The sequence below is a fragment of the Aegilops tauschii genome, chromosome 7 (genome assembly GCF_002575655.3).
Source record: "Aegilops tauschii subsp. strangulata cultivar AL8/78 chromosome 7, Aet v6.0, whole genome shotgun sequence".
Classification (NCBI taxonomy): Eukaryota; Viridiplantae; Streptophyta; class Magnoliopsida; order Poales; family Poaceae; genus Aegilops; species Aegilops tauschii.
This window is the reverse complement of record NC_053041.3, coordinates 576,573,416-576,590,081: the sequence shown is the minus strand read 5'-3', so window position 1 is coordinate 576,590,081 and position 16,666 is coordinate 576,573,416.

Genomic DNA, 16,666 nt, shown 5'->3' with positions numbered 1-16,666 from the left:
ATCCGAGTTGGACTCTACATGTAACCCGCCCCTTCAACTTATATAAGGAGGGGCAGGGCACCCCAAGAGGGGAGGAGGAATAATCTTTAGGGCTAGACATAACTAGGAGAGCCAGTTTACGGCAACTCCGTCGTGATGATAATGAGACCTAGCCACAAACAACATGTCGGGTTGTTACCGGATGATGTTTCCCGGGGCCCGAAGCTCTCTAAACCCTTGTCTTATGTTGCGTCTCTCGATTCTGATCAACCCCTCTCAAGCTATCACATAGATGCGTTGGCCTCACGACTAAGTCCTCATACTAGGACATCTGCCGTGACAGTTCCACGACAACAGTTCTCTTTCTTTACCGTGTTTTCTCGCAATGAAGTCTCTTTTATCATACCTTTTATTCTTCGGTTGTGGGTTATCAAGATCAACAGGTGGTTCTATCTCGACATCATTATCTGGTTATTTTTCATTGTTTGGTTGAGCATCTTCATGAACATCAGCATTATCTTTTTCATTATCACTAGGTGGATGTTCATGACTGATGTCTACTACGCAACCTTCTCCTTGTAGACGTTGTTGGGCCTCCAAGTGCAGAGGTTTGTAGGACAGTAGCAAATTTCCCTCAAATGGATGACCTAAGGTTTATCAATCCGTGGGAGGCGTAGGATGAAGATGGTCTCTCTCAAGCAACCCTGCAACCAAATAACAAAGAGTCTCTTGTGTCCCCAACACACCCAATACAATGGTAAATTGTATAGGTGCACTAGTTCGGCGAAGAGATGGTGATACAAGTGCAATATGGATGGTAGATAAAGGTTTTTGTAATCTGAAATTATAAAAACAGCAAGGTAACTAATGATAAAAGTGAGCGTAAACGGTATTGCAAAGCTAGGAAACAAGGCCTAAGGTTCATACTTTCACTAGTGCAAGTTCTCTCAACAATAATAACATACTTGGATCATATAACTATCCCACAACATGCAACAAAGAGTCACTCCAAAGCCACTAATAGCGGAGAACAAACGAAGAGATTATGGAAGGGTACGAAACCACCTCAAAGTTATCCTTTCTGCTTGATCTATTCAAGAGTCCGTAGTAAAATAACACGAAGCTAGTCTTTCCGTTCAATCTATCATAGAGTTCATACTAGAATAACACCTTAAGACACAAATCAACCAAAACCCTAATCTCACCTAGATACTCCATTGTCACCTCAAGTATCCGTGGGCATGATTATACGATATGCATCACACAATCTCAGATTCATGTATTCAACCAACACAAAGTACTTCAAAGAGTGCCCCAAAGTTTCTACCGGAGAGTCAAGACGAAAACGTGTGCCAACCCCTATGCATAGGTTCATGGGCGGAACCCGCAAGTTGATCACCAAAACATACATCAAGTGTTCTCAAATCCTTAAAGACTCAATCCGATAAGATAACTTCAAAGGGAAAACTCAATCCATTACAAGAGAGTAGAGGGGGCAAGAAACATCATAAGATCCAACTATAATAGCAAAGCTCGCGATACATCAAGATTGTGCGAAGTCAAGAACACGAGAGAGAGATCAAACTCATAGCTACTGGTACATACCCTCAGCCTCAAGGGTGAACTACTCCCTCCTCGTCATGGAGAGCGCCGGGATGATGACGATGGCCACCGGTGAGGGATCCCCAATTCCGGCAGGGTGCCGGAACAGGGTCCCGATTGGTTTTTTGGTGGCTACAGAGGCTTGCGGCGGCGGAACTCCCGATCTATTGTTCGTTTCGATGTTTTTAGGGTATATGGGAATATATAGGCGAAAGAAGTGTTGGAAATATGCCCTAGAGGCAATAATAAAATGGTTATTATTGTATTTCCTTGTTCATGATAATTGTCTATTTTTCATGCTATAATTGTATTAACTGGAAACCGTAATACATGTGTGAATACATAGACCACAACATGTCCCTAGTAAGCCTCTAGTTGACTAGCTCGTTGATCAATAGATGGTTATGGTTTCCTGACCATGGACACTGGATGTCATTGATAACGGGATCACATCATTAGGAGAATGATGTGATGGACAAGACCCAATCCTAAGCATAGCACAATATCGTGTAGTTCGTTTGCTAAGAGCTTTTCTAATGTCAAGTATCGTTTCCTTAGACCATGAGATTGTGCAACTCCCGTATACCGTAGGAATGCTTTGGGTGTACCAAACGTCACAACGTAACTGGGTGGCTATAAAGGTGCACTACAGGTATCTCTGAAAGTGTCTGTTGGGTTGGCACGAATCGAGACTAGGTATTTGTCACTCCGTATGACGGAGAGGTATCTCTGGGCCCACTCGGTAATGCATCATCATAATGAGCTCAATGTGACTAAGTAGTTAGTCATGGGATCATGCATTACGGAACGAGTAAAGTGACTTGCCAGTAATGAGATTGAACGAGGTATTGGGATACCGATGATCGAATCTCGGGCAAGTAACATAGCGATTGACAAAGGGAATTGCATACGGGATTGATTGAATCCCCGACATCGTGGTTCATCCGATGAGATCATCGTGGAACATGTGGGAGCCAATATGGGTATCCAGATCACGCTATTGGTTATTGGCCGGAGAGGTGTCCTGGTCATGTCTGCATGGTTCCCGAACCCGTAGGGTCTACACACTTAAGGTTCGGTGACGCTAGAGTTGTTATGGGAAATAGTATGTGGTTACCGAAGGTTGTTCGGAGTCCCGGGTGAGATCCCGGACATGACGAGGAGTTCCGGAATGGTCCGGCGGTGAAGATCGATATATTGGACGAAGGGTATTGGAGTCCGGAAGTGTTCCGGGGGTACCAGGCTATGGCCAGCATGACCGAAAGGTGTTTCGGGAGCCCCGGCTAGTGTTGGCGGGCCTCATGGGCCAAAGGGGAAGGGGCAAACCAGCCCACTAAGGGGTGGTGCGCCCCCCACACCCTTTCCCACGTTACTTGGGGAGGTGGGGCGCCTCCACCTGGCTTGGGAGGCAAGCCTCCACCTGCTTGGCTTGGGGGGCAAGTCTCCCTAGGATTTTCCCTAGGAGATCCAATCTGCTTGGCCGCCGCCCCCTAGGGGAAACCCTAGGGCGCCTCCCCCTCTCCCCTTGCCCCTATATATAGTGGAGGGGTGGGAGGGCAGCCGCACCTCTTCCCTGGCGCAGCCCCTTACTCGTCATACATCTCCTCCTCCTCCGTAGTGCTTGGTGAAGCCCTGCCGGAGAACCACGAGCTCCATTGCCACCACGCCGTCTTGCTGCTGGAGTTCTCCCTCAACTTCTCCTCTCCCCTTGCTGGATCAAGAAGGAGGAGATGTCCCCGGGCTGTACGTGTGTTGAACGCGGAGGCGCCGTCCGTTCGGCGCTAGATCGGATCTTCCGCGATTTGAATCGCCGCGAGTACGACTCCATCAACCGCGTTCTTGTAACGCTTCCGCTTAGCGATCTTCAAGGGTATGAAGATGCACTCCCTCTCTCTCGTTGCTAGCATCTCCTAGATTGATCTTGGTGACACGTAGGAAAATTTTGAATTATTGCTACGTTCCCCAATAGTGGCATCATGAGCTAGGTCTATGCGTAGATTCTATGCACGAATAGAACACAAAGTAGTTGTGGGCGATGATTTGTTCAATTTGCTTACCGTTACTAGTCTTATCTTGATTCGGCGGCATTGTGGGATGAAGCGGCCCGGACCGACCTTACACGTACACTTACGTGAGACAGGTTCCACCGACTGACATGCACTTGATGCATAAGGTGGCTAGCAGGTGTCTGTCTCTCCCACTTTAGTCGGATCGGATTCGATGAAGAGGGTCCTTATGAAGGGTAAAGAGCAATTGGCATATCACCGTTGTGGCTTTTGTGTAGGTAAGAAACGTTCTTGCTAGAAACCCATAGCAGCCACGTAAAACATGCAACAACAATTAGAGGACGTCTAACTTGTTTTTGCAGGGTATGCTATGTGATGTGATATGGCCAAAAGGATGTGATGAATTATATATGTGATGTATGAGATTGATCATGTTCTTGTAATAGGAATCACGACTTGCATGTCGATGAGTATGACAACCGGCAGGGGCCATAGGAGTTGTCTTAATTTATTGTATGACCTGCGTGTCAATGAAAATGCCATGTAATTACTTTACTTTATTGCTAACCGTTAGCCATAGTAGTAGAAGTAATAGTTGGCGAGACAACTTCATGAAGACACGATGATGGAGATCATGGTGTCATGCCGGTGACGAAGCTGATCATGCCGCGCCTTGAAGATGGAGATCAAAGGCGCAAGATGATATTGGCCATATCATGTCACTTTGTGATTTGCATGTGATGTTTGTCATGTTTACATCTTATTTGCTTAGAACGACGGTAGCATAAATAAGATGATCCCTCACTAAAATTTCAAGAGATGTGTTCCCCCTAACTGTGCACCGTTGTGAAGGTTCATTGTTTCGAAGCCCCACGTGATGATCGGCTGTGATAGATTCTAACGTTCACATACAACGGGTGTAAGCCAGATTTACACATGCGAAACACTTAGGTTGACTTGACGAGCCTAGCATGTACAGACATTGCCTCGGAACACAAGAGACCGAAAGGTCGAACATGAGTCGTATAGTAGATACGATCAACATGGAGATGTTCACCGATGATGACTAGTCCGTCCCACGTGATGATCGGACACGACCTAGTTGACTCGGCTCATGTATCACATAGATGATTAGAGGGATGTCTATCTGAGTGGGAGTTCATTAAATAATTAGATGAACTTAATTATCATGAACATAGTCAAAAGGTCTTTGCAAATTATGTCGTAGCTTACGCTTTAGTTCTACTGTTTAAGATATGTTCCTAGAGAAAATTTAGTTGAAAGTTGATAGTAGCAATTATGCGGACTGGGTCCGTAAACTGAGGATTGTCCTCATTGCTGCACAGAAGGCTTATGTCCTTAATGCACCGCTCGGTGTGTTGAACCTCGAGCGTCGTTTGTGGATGTTGCGAACATCTGACATACACGTTTTGATGACTACGTGATAGTTCAGTGCGTAATGTTGAACGGTTTAGAATTGAGGCACCGAAGACATTTTGAAACGTCGCGGAACATATGAGATGTTCCAAGAGCTGAAATTGGGATTTTAGGCTCGTGCCCACGTCAAGAGGTATGAGACCTCTGACAAGTTTCTTAAGCCTGCAAACTAAGGGAGAAAAGCTCAACCGTTGAGCATGTGCTCAGATTGTCTGAGTACTACAATCGCTTGAATCGAGTGGAAGTTAATCTTCCAGATGAGATAGTGATGGTTCTCCAAAGTCACTGCCACCAAGCTACTAGAGCTTCATGATGAACTATAACAAATCAGGGATAGATATGATGATCCTTGAGCTATTCGCGATGTTTGACACCACGAAAGTAGAAATCAAGTAGGAGCATCAATTGTTGATGGTTAGTAAAACCACTAGTTTCAAGAAGGGCAAGGGAAAGAAGGGATACTTCATGAAACGGCAAATCAGTTGCTGCTCTAGTGAAGAAACCCAAGGTTGAACCCAAACCCGAGACTAAGTGCTTCTGTAATGAGGGGAACGGTCACTGAAGCAGAACTACCCTAGATACTTGGTAGATGAGTAGGTAGGCAAGGTCGACAGAAGTATATTGGATATACATTATATTAATGTGTACTTTACTAGTACTCCTAGTAGCACCAGGGTATTAGATACCGGTTCGGTTGCTAAGTGTTGGTAACTCGAAATAAAAGGCTATGGAATAAACGGAGACTAGCTAAAGGTGAGATGACGATATGTGTTGGAAGTGTTTCCAAGGTTGATGTAATCAAGCATCGCATGCTCCCTCTACCATCGAGATTGGTGTTAAACCTAAATAATTGTTATTTGGTGTTTGCGTTGAGCATAGACATGATTGGATTATGTTTATCACAATACGGTTATTCATTTAAGGAGAATAATGGTTACTCTGTCTATTTGAATAATACCTTCAATGGTCTTGCACCTAAAATGAATGGTTTATTGAATCTCGATCGTAGTGATACACATGTTCATGCCAAAAGATATAAGATAGTAATGATAGTACCACATATTTGTGGAACTGCCATTTGAGTCATATTGGTATAAAACGCATGAAGAAGCTCCATGTTGATGGATCTTTGGACTCACTCGTTTTTGAAAAGATTGAGACATGCGAACCATGTCTATTGGTAGATATGCAGGAAGAAACTCCATACAGATGGATCGTTTGGACTCACTTGATTTTGAATCACTTGAGACATGCAAATCATAACACATGGGCAAGATGACTGAAAGGCCTCGTTTTCAGTAAGATGGAACAAGAAAGCAACTTGTTGGAAGTAATACATTTTGATGTGTGCATTCCAATGAGTGCTGAGGCATGCAGTGGATATCGTTATGTTCTTGCTTCACAGATGATTTGAGTAGATGCTGAGTATATTTACTTGATGAAACACAAGTCTGAATTATTGAAAGGTTCAAGTAATTTCAGAGTGAAGTTGAAGATCGTCGTGACAAGAGGATAAAATGACTGTGATATGATCATAGAGATGAATATCTGTGTTACGAGTTTGGCACAAAATTAAGAAATTGTGGAAATTGTTTCACGACTAATACCGCCTGGAAAACCATAGTGTGATGGTGTGTCCAAACATCATAACTGCACCCTATTTGATATAGTGCATACCATGATGTCTCTTATCGAATTACCACTATCGTTTATGGGTTAGGCATTAGAGACAACCGCATTCACTTTAAAGAGGGCACCACATAATTCCGTTGAGACGACACCGTATGAACTATGGTTTAGAGAAACCTAAGCTGTCATTTCTTAAAAGTTTGGGGCTACGACGCTTATGTGAAAAAGTTTCAGGCTGATAAGCTCGAACCCAAAGCGGATAAATGCATCTTCATAGAATACCCAAAACAGTTGGGTACACCTCCTATTTCAGATCCGGAAGCAAGGTGATTGTTTCTAGAAACGGGTCCTTTCTCGAGGAAAAGTTTCTCTCGAAAGAATTGAGTGGGAGGATGGTGGAGACTTGATGAGGTTATTGAACCATGACTTCAACTAGTGTGTAGCAGGGCACAGGAAGTTGTTCCTATGGCACCTACACCAATTGAAGTGGAAGCTTATGATAGTGATCATCAAACTTCGGATCAAGTCACTACCAAACCTCATAGGTCGACAAGGATGCGTACTACTTCAGAGTGGTACATAATCCTGTCTTGGAAGTCATGTTGCTAGACAGAACCTATGAGCTATGGAGAAGCGATGGTGGGCCCAGATTCCGACGAATGGCTCGAGGCCATAAAATCCGAGAGAGGATCCATGTATAAAAACAAAGTATAGACTTTGGAAGAACTACTTGATGGTCGTAAGGCTGTTGGGTGCAGATGGATTTTAGAAGGAAGACAAACAATGATGGTAAGTGTCACCATTAAGAAAGCTCGACTTGTCGTTAAGATGTTTTTCGACAAGTTCAAGGAGTTGACTAAGATGAGATTTTCTCACTCATAGCGATGCTAAGAGTCTGTTGGAATTATATTAGTGGTTACTGCATTATTTATGAAATCTTGCAGATAGGATGTCAAAACATTGTTTCCTCGACGGTTTTCTTGAGGAAAGGTTGTATGTGATACAACCAGAAGGTTTTGTCAATCCTGAAAGATGCTAACAAGTATGCAAAGCTCCAACTATCCTTCTAAGGACTGGAGTAAGCATCTCGGAGTTGGAATGTACGCTTTGATGAGATGATCAAAGATTTTGGGTTTATACAAAGTTTATGAGAAACTTGTATTTCCAAAGAAGTGAGTGGGAACACTATAGAATTTCTGATGAGTATATGTTGTTGACATATTGTTGATCAGAAATGATGTAGAATTTCTGGAAAACATACAGGGTTATTTGAAAAGTGTTTTTCAGTGCAAAACCTGGATTAAGCTACTTGAACATTGAGCATCAAGATCTATAAGGATAGATCGAAAACGCTTAATAGTACTTTCAAATGAATGCATACCGTGACAGGATTTTGAAGGAGTTCAAAATAGATTAGCAAAGAAGGAGTTCTTGGCTGTGTTACAAGGTGCGAGTATTGAGTAAGACTCAAGACCTGACCACGGCAGAAGAGAGAGAAAGGACGAAGGTCGTCCCCTATGCTTTAGACGTAGGCTCTACAGTATGCTATGCTGTGTACCGCACCTGAAGTGTACATTGCCATGAGTCAGTCAAGGGGTACAAGTGTGATCCAGGAATGGATCACATGATAGCGGTCGAACTTATCCTTAGTAACTAGTGGACTAAGGAATTTTCTCGATTATGGAGGTGGTAAAAGAGTTCGTCGTAAAGGGTTACGTCGATGCAAACTTTGACACTAATCCGGATGACTCTGAGTAGTAAACCGGATTCGTATAGTAAAGCAGTTATTTGGAATAGCTCCAAGTAGCGCGTGGTAGCTGCATCTACAAGATGACATAGAGATTTGTAAAGCACACACGGATCTGAATGTTGCAGACCCGTTGACTAAAACCTCTCTCGTAAGCATAACATGATCAAACCCTAAAACTCATTGAGTGTTAATCACATGGTGATGTGAACTAGATTATTGACTCTAGTAAACTCTTTGGAATTAATCACATGGCAATCTGAACTTTGAGTGTTAATCACATGGTGATGTGAACTAGATTATTGACTCTAGTGCAAGTGGGAGACTGTTGGAAATATGCCCTAGAGGCAATAATAAAATGGTTATTATTGTATTTACTTGTTCATGATAATTGTCTATTGTTCATGCTATAATTGTATTAACTGGAAACCGTAATACATGTGTGAATACATAGACCACAACATGTGCCTAGTAAGCCTGTAGTTGACTAGCTCGTTGATCAATAGATGGTTATGGTTTCCTGACCATGGACATTGGATATCATTGATAACGGGATCACATCATTAGGAGAATGATGTGATGGACAAGACCCAATCCTAAGCCTAGCACAAGATCGTGTAGTTCGTTTGCTAAGAGCTTTTCTAATGTCAAGTATCGTTTCCTTGGACCATGAGATTATGCAACTCCCGGATACCGTAGGAATGCTTTGGGTGTACCAAACGTCACAACGTAACTGGGTGGCTATAAAGGTGCACTACAGGTATCTCCGAAAGTGTCTGTTGGGTTGGCACGAATCGAGACTAGGGATTTGTCACTCCGTATGACGGAGAGGTATCTCTGGGCCCACTCGGTAATGCATCATCATAATGAGCTCAATGTGACTAAGTAGTTAGTCACGGGATCATGCATTACGGAACGAGTAAAGTGACTTGCCAGTAACGAGATTGAACGAGGTATTGGGATACCGATGATCGAATCTCGGGCAAGTAACATACCAATTGACAAAGGGAATTGCATACGGGATTGATTGAATCCCCGACATCGTGGTTCATCCGATGAGATCATCGTGGAACATGTGGGAGCCAATATGGGTATCCAGATCCCGCTATTGGTTATTGGCCGGAGAGGTGTCCTGGTCATGTCTGCATGGTTCCCGAACCCGTAGGGTCTACACACTTAAGGTTCGGTGACGCTAGAGTTGTTATGGGAAATAGTATGTGGTTACCGAAGGTTGTTCGGAGTCCCGGATGAGATCCCGGACATGATGAGGAGTTCCGGAATGGTCCGGCGGTGAAGATCGATATATTGGACAAAGGGTATTGGAGTCCGAAAGTGTTCCGGGGATACTAGGCTATGGCCAGCATGACCGAAAGGTGTTTCGGCAGCCCCGACAAGTGTTGGAGGCCCTCATGGGCCAAAGGGGAAGGGGCAAACCAGCCCACTAAGGGGTGGTGCGCCCCCACACCCTTTCCCACGTTACTTGGGGAGGTGGGGCGCCACCACCTGGCTTGGGAGGCAAGCCTCCACCTGCTTGGCTTGGGGGGCAAGTCTCCCTACGATTTTCCCTAGGGAGATCCAATCTTCTTGGCCACCGCCCCCTAGGGGAAACCCTAGGGCACCTCCCCCTCTCCCCTTGCCCCTATATATAGTGGAGGGGTGGGAGGGCAGCCGCACCTCTTCCCTGGCGCAGCCCCTTCCTCCTCGTACATCTCCTCCTCCTCCGTAGTGCTTGGCGAAGCCCTGCCGGAGAACCACGAGCTCCATTGCCACCACGCCGTCGTGCTGCTGGAGTTCTCCCTCAACTTCTCCTCTCCCCTTGCTGGATCAAGAAGGAGGAGACGTCCCCGGGCTGTACGTGTGTTGAACGCGGAGGCGCCGTCCGTTCGGCGCTAGATCGGATCTTCCGCGATTTGAATCGCCGCGAGTACGACTCCATCAACCGTGTTCTTGTAATGCTTCCGCTTAGCGATCTTCAAGGGTATGAAGATGCACTCCCTCTCTCTCTCGTTGCTAGCATCTCCTAGATTGATCTTGGTGACACATAGGAAAATTTTGAATTATTGCTACGTTCCCCAACAAGAAGTCGGTCGGGGGAGCCTCGAGGGGCCCAGGAGACAGGGGGCGCGCCTAGTAGGGGAGGGTGCGCCCTCCACCCCCATGGCTTCCTAGTTGCTTCCTTTACGTGTACTCCAAGTTCCCTGGATTGCTTCCGTTCCAAAAATAACGCTCCCGAAGGTTTCATTCCGTTTGGACTCCGTTTGATATTACTTTTCTTCGAAACACTGAAATAGGCAAGAAAACAACAATTTGGGTTGGGCCTCCGGTTAATAGGTTAGTCCCAAAAGTAATATAAAAGTGCTTAGTAGAGCCCATAAACATCCAAAACAGATAATATAATAGCATGAATGCTTCATAAATTATAGATACGTTGGAGACGTATCAGCATCCCCAAGCTTAATTCCTACTCGTCCTCGAGTAGGTAAATGATAAAAGAAATAATTTATGAAGTGTGAATGCTAGCAGGTGCACAAGTTTGAACAAAGATAATTTCAATCACCTTTTCTAGCATCATTATATGTCATAACAATAGTTCATCTTATAAAACTTCTCAAGATTAAGTAACAAGCTATTCACATGTTAAGGCATAGACCATAAACTTTCTTGGAAACTAGCAAACTTCATTCTCAGTCATCAAACAATTACAATTCATCTTATTTTCAGGAAGGGTCTATGTCAGAGCTTTAATTTAGCAAACTCCACATACTCAACTATCATATAGTCTTCCATGATTGCTACCACTCAAAGCATATTCTTAGAACAAATAGCATCCATCGAACACAGAGAAAGATAGGGGCTTAGTGTTTCGCCTCCCAACTCACTTATCATATAGATAATTGTCAACAATAATAATTCATGATCAAATATATTTGCATGGCCATATATGCTTAGATCTTTCCCCAACACACGATGCTTGCCAACTAAAGAGTAGGTAGGAATGAGAAGGAATACTACTGACTCTTGCATAAAAGTAAAAGATAGGCCCTTCGCAGAGGGAAGCAGGGATTTGCAGAGGTGCCAAAGCTCGATTTTGAAATAGAGATGAAAATAATTTTGAGAGGTATGATCTCATTGTCAACATAACAACCAAGAGTTCCCAATATCTTCCATACTACATACATTATAGGTGGTTCCCAAACAGAATGGTAAAGTTTTTACTCCCCCTCCACCAACAATCATCAATCCATGGCTTGCCCGAAACAACGGGTGCCTCCAACTAACATCAATCCTGAGGGAGTTTTGTTTGCAATTATTTTTTGATTTGATTTTGATCTTTTGATCATGGGACTGGCCATATATGCTTAGATCTTTCCATCACATGATGCTTTCCAACTAAAGAGTAGGTTGGAATGAGAAGGAATACTACTGACTCTTGCATAAAAGTAAAAGATAGGCCCTTCGCAGAGGGAAGCAGGGATTTGCAGAGGTGCCAGAGCTCGAAGCTAAAACAAAGATGAAAATAATTTTGAGAGGTATGCTTTCATTGTCAACATAACGACCAAGAGTTCCCAATATCTTCCATACTAGATACATTATAGGCGGTTCCAACGCAGAAAGGTAAAGTTTTTACTCCCCCTCCACCAACATTCACACTCCACGGCTTGTCCGAAACAACGGGTGCCGTCCAACTATCAACATTCCTGGGGGAGTTTTGTTTAAATTATTTGCGAATTTGTTTTTGATCTTTTGATCATAGGACTGGGCATCCCAGTTACCAGCCATTTTTCTCGTGAATGATGAGCGGAGTCCACTCATCGTGAGAATAACCCACCTAGCATGGAAGATACTGACAGCCCCTAGTCGCTACATGAGCGATTCGGGCATACAAAACAGATTATTATTTGAAGGTTTAGATTTTGGCACATGCAAATTTACTTGGAACGGAAGGTAAATACCGCATATAGGTAGATATGGTGGACACTCATGGAAGAAACTTGGTTCAAGGGATTTGGATGCACAAGCAGTATTCCCGCTTAGTACAGATATTTAGTCTAGCAAAAGATTCTAAATAGCAAGCACCACATGTTGGAGGATCTATAACAATGTAACTTCTATACAAATATACCCAAGCATAACTCATTACGTTGTCTTCCTTGTTCAACTTCAACTAATTTGCTCAGGTTTGAAAATAATTAATGGGGCTCACAATCATAGAAGATGTCTAAGATAGTATATTTATATGTGAAATTTCTTTTCCTTCAATATTCTTTCATGAATTGTTCAAATGACCAATACAATGCTTACTAACCTTCAATAAATTTACCACATCTACTTCTTATATGTGAAGTCATTACTCCCCATGGGATAAGCATATGAAACATATATAATTTCAAATTTATGACATTCAACTCATTCAACCATTTACTCATAGGATATAAGTGAAGCACACGAGTTAATGACAAACTACTCCAAAAAGATCAATGAGTAGTTAAATAATTATGTAACTATGTGATGACTCTCTCTCATTTAAGAATTTCAGATCTTGGTATTTTATTCAAACAGCAATAAAAATAAATAAAATGAAATTGAAAGGATAGCACAACTCATGTGAAGAAGCAAAAACTTAGGCTCAACCGATACTAACCGATAGTTGTTGAAGAAGAAAGGTGGGATGCCCCGGTACTTAGATGCTTGAGACTTCTTGAAATATTATCTTGGGGTGCCTTGGGCATCCCCAAGTTTGAGCTTTTGTGTCTCCTTAATTCCTCTCATATCACAGTCTCCCTAAATCTCAAAAGCTTCATCTACACAAAACTCAACAAGGACTCCTGAGATAAGTTAGTATAAACCAATGCAATAACCTTATCATTCTCTACTGTAACAAATCACAAAAATTATTATTCAACATTGCATACTAAATGTCTCTGGATATTTAATACTCCTATCCTCAAATAGAATCATTAAACAAGCAAACATATGCAAACATAACAGCAATCTGCCAAAACAGTACAGTCTGTAAAAAATGCAAGATTCATCATACTTGCCTAACTCCAAAAATTATGAAAGAAAATCCCACTGTAGTAAATTTATCAGAGCTTATTATGCAAAAGGTTTCAACATTTTTTCACATTCTGACTTTTCTAGGGAATTTTTGCAACCGCGGTAAACTTTCTGTTTTGAAACATCAACATGTATACTTGCAAAATAAGCATGGTAAAGGCTATCCTTGAAATTATTATTGAAAATAGAGATGCAAAACATTATTCTAAATAACAGCAAGCAAAGCAAAATAATACAAAATGATGCTCCAAGCAAAGCACATATCATGTGGTGAATAAAAATATAGCTCCAAGTAAAGTTACCGATGAACGAAGACGAAAGAGGGGATGCCAACCGGGGCATCCCCAAGCTTAGGCTCTTGGTTGTCCTTGAATATTACCTTGGGGTGCCTTGGGCATCCCCAAGCTTAGGCTCTTGCCACTCCTTATTCCATAGTCCATATAATCTTTACCCAAAACTTGAAAACTGCACAACACAAAACTCAACAGAAAACTCGTAAGCTCTGTTAGCGAAAGAAAACAAAACACCACTTCAAGGTACTGTAATGAACTCATTCTTTATTTGTATTGGTGTTAAACCTACTGTATTCCAACTTATGTATGGTTTATAAACTATTTTACTAGCCATAGATTCATGAAAATAAGCAAACAACACACAAAAACAGAATCTGTCAAAAACAGAACAGTCTGTAGTAATCTGTAACTAACGCAAACTTATGGAACCCAAAAAATTCTACCAAAATAGGACGACCTTGATAATTTGATTATTGATCTGCTGCAATTGGAATCACTATTTTATCACGTTCTGGTGATTTTAAACAATTGTTTTCATGAACTGAAAGTTTCTGGAATTTTCAGCAAGATCAAATAACTATCATCCAAGAAGATCCTATAGGTCTTACTTGGCACAAACACTAATTAAAGCATAAAACCACATCTAACGAGAGGCTAGATCAAATATTTATTACTAAACAGGAACAAAAAGCAAGGAACAAAAATAAAATTGGGTTGCCTCCCAACAAGCGCTAACGTTTAACGCCCGTAGCTAGGCATGATGATTTCAATGATGCTCACATAAAGATAAGAGTTGAAACATAGCGGGAGCATCATGAAGAATATGACTAGCACATTTAAGTCTAACCCACTTCCTATGCATAGAGATTTTTTTAACAAACAACTTATTGGAGCAATAATCAACTAGCATAGGAAGGCAAAACAAGCATAACTTTGAAACTTTGAGCACATAGAGAGGAAACTTGATATTATTGCAATTCATACAAGCATATGTTCCTCCCTCATAATAATTTTCAGTAGCATCATGAATGAATTCAACAATATAACCAGCACCTAAAGCATTCTTTTCATGATCTACAAGCATAGAGATTTTATTACTCTCCACATAAGCAAATTTATTCTCATCAATAGTAGTGGGAGCAAACTCAACAAAATAACTATCATGTGAAGCATAATCCAATTGAAAACTAAAATCATGATGACAAGTTTCATGGTTATAATTATTCTTTATAGCATACAAGTCATCACAATAATCATCATAGATAGCAACTTTATTCTCATAATCAATTGGAACCTCTTCCGAAATAGTGGATTCATCACTAAATAAAGTAATGACCTCTCCAAATCCACTTTCATCAATATAATCATCATAAATAGGAGGCATGCTTTCATCATAATAAATTTGCTCATCAAAACTTGGGGGACAAAAAATATCATCTTCATCAAGCATAGCTTCCCCAAGCTTGTGGCTTTGCATATCATTAGCATCATGGGTATTCAAAGAATTCATACTAACAACATTGCAATCATGCTCATCATTCAAAGATTTAGTGCCAAACATTTTATAGACTTCTTCTTCTAGCACTTGAGCACAATTTTCCTTTTCATCATACTTACGAAAGATATTAAAAAGATGAAGCGTATGAGACAAACTCAATTCCATTTTTTTGTAATTTTCTTTTATAAACTAAACTAGTGATAAAATAGGAAACAAAAATATTAGATTGCAAGATCTAAAGATATACCTTCAAGCACTCACCTCCCCGGCAACGGCGCCATAAAAGAGCTTTGTTCACGGGGTGTGAGTGCCGCTTACCTAGCGTCCCCGGCAACGGCGTCAGAAAAGTGCTTGATGTCTACTACGCAACCTTCTCCTTGTAGACGTTGTTGGGCCTCCAAGTGCAGAGGTTTGTAGGACAGTAGCAAATTTCCCTCAAGTGGATGACCTAAGGTTTATCAATCAGTGGGAGGCGTAGGATGAAGATGGTCTCTCTCAAGCAACGCTGCAACCAAATAGCAAAGAGTCTCTTGTGTCCCCAACACACCCAATACAATGGTAAATTGTATAGGTGCACTAGTTCGGCGAAGAGATGGTGATACAAGTGCAATATGGATGGTAGATAAAGGTTTTTGTAATCTGAAATTATAAAAACAGCAAGGTAACTAATGATAAAAGTGAGCGTAAACGGTATTGCAATGCTAGGAAACAAGGCCTAAGGTTCATACTTTCAGTAGTGCAAGTTCTCTCAACAATAATAACATACTTGGATCATATAACTATCCCACAACATGCAACAAAGAGTCACTCCAAAGCCAGTAATAGCGGAGAACAAATGAAGAGATTATGGTAGGGTACGAAATCACCTCAAAGTTATCCTTTCTGCTCGATCTATTCAAGAGTCCGTAGTAAAATAACACGAAGCTATTCTTTCCGTTCAATCTATCATAGAGTTCATACTAGAATAACACCTTACGACACAAACCAACCAAAACCATAATGTCACCTAGATACTCCATTGTCACCTCAAGTATCCGTGGGCATGATTATACGATATGCATCACACAATCTCAGATTCATGTATTCAACCAACACAAAGTACTTCAAAGAGTGCCCCAAAGTTTCTACCGGAGAGTCAAGACGAAAACGTGTGCCAACCCCTATGCATAGGTTCATGGGCGGAACCCGCAAGTTGATCACCAAAACATACATCAAGTGTTCTCAAATCCTTAAAGACTCAATCCGATAAGATAACTTCAAAGGGAAAACTCAATCCATTACAAGAGAGTAGAGGGGGGAAGAAACATCATAAGATCCAACTATAATAGCAAAGCTCGCGATACATCAAGATTGTGCGAAGTCAAGAACACGAGAGAGAGAGAGATCAAACACATAGCTACTGGTACATACCCTCAGC